We start from the raw sequence: 6,760 nt of genomic DNA, 5'->3' as shown, positions 1-6,760 counted from the left end.
ATTGTATACTACAGTACCAAGAGCAGTGGCACTTAGTACATCATACAGAGACATGTATTCCCTACTGAGTTTTGTTGCAGTATGCTGTGAATGTCAACAGTATACATAGGATCACAGCCAGGACTCAGCCTAGCCATGTCTGGAAGCATGGCAAACAGAGTTATTCTTCAAGACCTTTAAAGTGTGAACTACCAGTGGTGTGAGGGCAAACTAGTTGTACATAATTCATCCCATGTGGTTCACCAAAAAAATAAATAAATAAGCATACATGGAAGCCAGCTTCATCTGATGGCTTTAGCAATGACCATGACAGTACAGCCATTTCAAGCCAGTTTTTGGCACCAAAGAAGCAGAGTGTAAATAAGACACAGCCCTAAAAAGTATATAGTGTTTTGTATAACTATAGTAAGATATATTCTCACATTTTTTGTACGTGTGCACTTGACTTGGAACAGAGAGTAGGTACATACACTAGTCTGTATCATACTTGCCTGCAGCTTGTCCCTGCATATATAGATTATATTTAATATACATAGCTCTATATCCACACTCAAGCTGTGGGAAGGCAGCCCAATAGCAATACTAACTATACTCATACTAAATGTATTACACAAACGTGCTGTGAGCAGTTGCTGTGGGGACACTTATAATGAGCCTTCCCACGTGTAACCCTGACATCATAACCCAATACACCACCTACCTCTTAATATCCTGTTAGTGCCTCATTCTCATGTTTTCTGTGATTCCTGCCCTTGACCTCTGTATCTATGTAAGCTCTGTTTGGTAGCCACCCCAGTTGTACATGCATACATGCATCAGCATACCACTAGCCGAAGGTATCATTGAGGTACTTCACTGTTAAGCATGTTTGTGATAGCTACCACATTCCTGTGTCTGCCTAAATATGTATTGTTGTGCACAACTATGGCAACCCACTGTAACTGGTAAGCTACTGTTCCCAACAGTTACCAGCCTAAAGCTATACCTCTCATTTTCCAACATGTCATGATGTCCTCAAGTGGTAGCAAATGGCATCAGGTTGGACGAATTTAACTACATTGGCAACTTCCTGCTACAGGTACTTAGGGCTCATAAGTGCAACCGGTTGGGCAGTGGGGGAGGTCAACACCCTGTCCACATGAAAATGTTTGTGTTCAAGCTCCTCAAAGTCATTGTGTAACTTTAATAACTCATAATTGGGTTTGTACTGATATTAAAGAAACAGTTGTCGTGCAGGCAGCTGCTATACCAGTTAGCACTTCTGCTTTTCATTATCCAGGTCAAACAGATATTCTAGATCCAGTAGGCTCCTCAAAAAACAGTTTGATGTACAGCCTGTATTTATATATTTTGAAATAACTATGTAAAAAGGGGTAATTGTGCTGTACATCATGACACAAACACACCTAACCCAGAAAGAAGCACTAAAGGCGGAGGCGTGTCCATATTCATTAAGGATATCCACACCTCCAGGCTAGTTGCACAGCATAATGCATCCGAGATTATCCAAGTGCAACTAACTCTGGGCAAGACCGCAATCCAAATTGTAGCTTGCTACAGACCCCCCACCATGCCCCAGGATTCACACTCCTCATTTCTTGATACACTGGAAAGTATTAGGGTACAACCCAACACCCTAATAATGGGTGATTTCAACTACCCCACCATTAACTGGGAAAACTACTCATGTACCAACTCTTTTGTTCAAAGATTTCTAGAATTCATAAATTCCAACGTCTTGGATCAACTTATTCACACCCCCACCAGGGGCAGCAATATCCTAGACCTGGTCATTACCAACATGGGAAACAGGTGTTCCACACCAGAGGTCATTTCCTCGTTGGTCAGGTCCGACCACAAGCTAATCAGCCTAGACATCCACATCCCACCCCACCTCCAATTAGGGAAACCATCGTAAAAAACTTCTCCAAAGCCAACTTCACACTTCTTAAGAGAGAAGTGGCAAACTTTATGACACCCATGCAGATGGACAATAGAGGTATGACTGCCGAATCCTACACAAATGCACTTATTAAGCACTTACACAAGTGCATGGATCATGCTATCCCTAATAGAACCAAGATGTTATCCTCCAAAAAAAGGAAGACATTCTGTTGGTCCTCTGCCATAAACAAACTCTACAACAGAAGAAAGAAACTGTTGCAAAAAAAGAGTAAAATACCATGACTGGAGGAACTCCCTGGTCAACCTCAGTAAGAAGCTGAGATCCCTCATAAAATCCTCCAAAGCTAGTTACAAAAACAAAATTGCCACTGACTCTAAAAACAACCACAAAGCATTCTATAGCTATGTCAAGAATCTAAATGGGAACACTCAGATCTGCTCTGAGTTACAGCACAATGGCACTAAATATACAGAACCAACTGATATTGCCAACATCCTAGCAGATAGGTTCAGTGCTAACTTTACCCCCCTCTCACCCCCTAGATGGCCCATCTCTATACCAGAAGAATGCAAAGTTCCTATAATCATGGCTGCACAGGTAAAAAACACACTCTCCAAAGCCAAGAACACAGCATCTATGGGACCTGACAATATCCCAGGCTGCATTCTACATGAACTACAGAATGAACTGGCACCCTACCTAAGTACCATGTTCAATCATAGCCTCACCTCAGGCTTTGTACCCACTGAATGGCGCACCACAATGGTTATCCCACTCCACAAAGGGGGAGCCATGACGGACCCTGGGAACTACCGCCCCATTAGCCTGACGAGCCTGATCTGCAAGGCCATGGAACGTATCATTGTGGAACTCATAAACAAAGACATTGGTAATCTCCAAACTCTGGACCCTACCCAGTTTGGATTTGTAAAAGGCAGATCATGTCTCCTAAATCTGATTGACTTCTTTGAAGCAGTCACCAAAGCCATAGATGAGGGTAAAATGGTTCACACAGATTATCTAGATCCCACCAAGGCTTTTGACACCATCCCCCACTCTGGAATTATAGATAAGCTCACTAAACTAGGTATAAATCCCTATGTCACAAGATGGGTTGCCAACTGGCTCACGGACAGAACCCACACTGTGAAAGTAGCAGATTTCAAATCCGACATCAGACCAGTGACAAGTGGAGTACCACAGGGTTCAGTCCTGGGTCCTCTCCTGTTTGGGATCTACTTCTCTGAGGTGCAGGCCAACACAGAAGGTCTTTGGCTAACAAAGTTTGCAGATGACTGCAAACTAGGAGCCATAATCAAAACTCCTAACGATGTGGACAAACTATAAAAGGGCCTCACTGAGACAGATACCTGGCGTCAAAGCCATGGCCTGAAGCTCAATGCCAAAAAGTGTATTGTCATCCCCTTTGGTAAAAACTCTGTACCCATAAACTACCACATAGCTGGTAGTCTACTTAATGCTGAAAATGTGATAAGAGAACTTGGGACACAGATGGACAGTAGTCTCTCCTCTGATAATCACATCGCCACAGTGGTCAGGAAATCCTTCTACGTGGCTCATCTCATCAAAAAAGGATTCTCATCCAGAAAAAAAGAGGTCATTGTTCCCCTCTACTCATCACTCATTAGACCCATTATAGAGTACAACGCCCCTTTTGATATATACCTCACAAGACATCTACAACAACTGGAAAGACCACAGAAATACCTCACAAAGGGGATTACTGGCCTCAAACAGATGCCCTATGCAGACCGTCTCAAAAAAATACAGCTTTACTCCATCGCATATCACCTACTCAGGGGCGATCTCTGCCTAACATACAAAGCTATGTCAAACCCAGAGCTGTTGAACATGCTCCACTTAAAGAAATCCCAATCCCTCCGAGCTACATGCTCTAGGGGACCTAAAACCTTCTCACTACAATAAACAGAACATGCTGGAGGGATAGATTCCTATCCCAGAGACTTTCCATAATCTGGAACAGACTACCTATCTATGTCAAACAGAGCTCCTCATTAACACTCTTCAAGAAAAATCTTGATGATTGGATGGGAAATGGGAAATTCACCCCGGGGATCACTTCTGTGGCTCTTAACGACAGGGGCACAGGAAAATAATTCTCTTGGGTGGCAAAAGCCAGGGTACGTTTTTTTGGCTAGGCTTGTATGGGCCCTAGGGCCAATAGCCTAGTACCTACCTATGAACCTATGAACAAATTAGTAGTATGGTGTGATATATGACATCAGTATGTGTGACTTATGTATTTATATTACTTTCATCTGCTTGCTAAAGCAAAATGTATTTGCATTTGTACTTATATTTTGTACTTATATGCACATGAATGTGAGTAGACACATCATGCAGTTACCCAGTAGTTGGGCCTGTGTGCTTCTGAGGGTTCTCCTTCAGTGAAGATTTACTAAATATTTTGTTGAATGCATGTCACGTTTAATAATTCATTGTTCACCATTTACAGCGGAGACAAGGGGTCCAAATGGAGAGATGATAAAATCAGCAAGCAAATGAAAGCAGCATTGCTGAAGTTGAATTCATCCTCAAGTCTTGATGAGTACCTTCACGAGGTAGACTCTGTTTTTTTTAACAAAATCTCACCAAGATGACACTGATATAAAGATTGCATTTTATATAGCATATCTCATGGACGGTTCCGCTTTATAATCTTGAAATACTGAAATCTTGAATTTCAGTATCCCACGAGACCATTTTTAGAATAGCAAAAGTGCATAATTGCGAATTTGAATATCTCGAATTTGCGGTTATGACTTTACACTTCTTTACGTGCGGTGTTTTATGTAGATGGTGTACGGTGTAATGTGTTGATTTGGGTGTGATTTAAGGTAAGTGAGTGTTTTGTAAGGGTTTTGAGTGGGAGTTTGAATGTATGTGAGTGTGTTTGTAAGTTGCACGTGTCGGTTAGGGTAGGTAGATGAGTGTATGAGTGTGTAAGTGTTGGATGTGTTGCTGTTTGTATATGTGTGATGTGTGTGTGTGTGTGGGGGGGGTACTGTAGAATGTCTGAGTGTGAGTTTCAGTTAGTATATATAAGTAGGGGGGTGTGGGGAGTACTGAAGGTGTGTTGGCTTGTGTTGTTGTGTTTGGGAATGTTTTGTTTGATTTCTTGTAGTGTGGGCAGGATAGTGTATGTGTTGTGTGGTGTATGGTGTGTTTATGTTCAATATTTTGTATTTCATGGTTTTGGGTTTCGGGATTTTGAACATTCGCCTTTATGGTCTCGAGATACTGAAATTCGAGATTTCAGTATTTCGAGATTATAAAGGGGAATTGTGAAAATATAAAGAACAAAATGTAGAGATTTCTGAAAGTTATAAAAAAGAAATATGGACATGTGAAAGAATGTGATATCTGATATGGTGCGATATTTACACAAAGCAGGAAGATAAATTAATCAACACAAAAAAAACAGCCCCAAAGATATTTGAAGAGAAATATAGGCAAAAACATCCAGATATGGAAAATTTTACAATACAAAAAATAAGATCATAAAGAGGGAACAAAGAACAGCACAGTAGTAAAGTACAAGTTAAAAAAATAGAGGTTGAAGTTATGGAATACCTGTGAAGTGAAGGATTTAGTGTAGAAAGTCTAATACAAATTATTATCTCAGCATGGTGGAACAAGTCCCCCAAGTAAGGAGAAACAGGATGAGCAGGAAAATCTGAGGAAGAAATATGGACATGGGAAAGAAAAATAGATTTAACATGGTGCGATATTTATGCAAAAGAGAAAGCAAAGCTAATCAATACAAAAAAGCAGCACCAAAGATATTTGAAGTGAAATACAGACAAAGGCATCTGGATATGGAAAATTTTGCAATACAAAAAATAAGAAAACATAGAGGAAAAGTAGAAAAGAGGATTACTGATTCAGAAGTTAAAGACACAGAAACTGAGGATTACCTGCAGAGTGAATTATTAAATGTAAAAAATCTAACTCTGATAACGCCATAGCAAGATAGAGCAATGGCTCTATAAATTAAGGAGAAACCAGTGGAGTGGGAAACATCGGAACAGTTGTCATATGAAGACACTTCCATAACAAACCAGTACAAAAGTTCAGTTGGAGTTGCACAACAAGGGAAAGAACAGGAAACTGTGGCAATGCAGTCAATATTGTGGAGTGATAGGTCAGTCAGTTCCCATATGAAAGAGCAAGGGATGACACAGGATGAAACTGAAGAGACTGTGATGCAGGAAGATGCTCTGGAACTTTTTGTAGAATGCCCTCAGGAAATGGAGAACAAAGGACATGCCATCAGTTTAGAAGAAAATAATCTAAGAGAACAGTTGCTTGATTTAATAGAGATGGACAGACATATTAAGATCAAGAAAGAATTGTTCATAGGTTAGTATTGGGCTAACTGCCTTTGTAGGCTAGCCAATTACTCCATGTGAGAATCAAACCCTGCATCTTGTGTCTATAAGGTAAATATCTTAACCATTATGCCAACCTCCCACCACAAAATACGGAATGCTACATGAATTTGCATATCATCCTTGAGCAGAAGCCATACTAATCTTCCCTGTATCATTCCAATTTTAGCATATGTGCTGCCAAAGCAAGAACAAAATAAATTACAGAAAGTCAATAAAACCCAAAAAGTTAGAAGTCTGGTAAAACAAATGAATGCAGTAATTAGGATTGTTCATAGAAATGCATGCAATATAACAAAAGTAAAAAGGATATATTACTGTGCAGCTAAATTAATAACAAATAAACTCTTACCTCAAAAAACATAGGGCAGTAAGGGAAAGGAAGGGGAGAAATCAAATGCCATCATGGAATTATTGAATA

At 40.3% G+C, this 6,760-nt stretch overlaps 1 non-coding gene across 1 annotated transcript; it reads right to left on the bottom strand.

The window, feature by feature from the left end:
• Positions 1–6,425: 6,425 nt before the first annotated feature.
• LOC122795192 lies at positions 6,426–6,528 on the bottom strand. The gene has a single exon (XR_006363786.1). It is a non-coding gene; the product is annotated as a U6 spliceosomal RNA (small nuclear RNA).
• Between the last annotated feature and the right edge of the window lie 232 nt (positions 6,529–6,760).

This window comes from Protopterus annectens, chromosome 2.part1, assembly GCF_019279795.1.
Source record: "Protopterus annectens isolate FY-2018-M chromosome 2.part1, PAN1.0, whole genome shotgun sequence".
In the NCBI taxonomy this organism is placed as follows: Eukaryota; Metazoa; Chordata; order Ceratodontiformes; family Protopteridae; genus Protopterus; species Protopterus annectens.
Note: the sequence above shows the minus strand (reverse complement) of the source record. Positions and strands in the feature narration are given on the sequence as shown.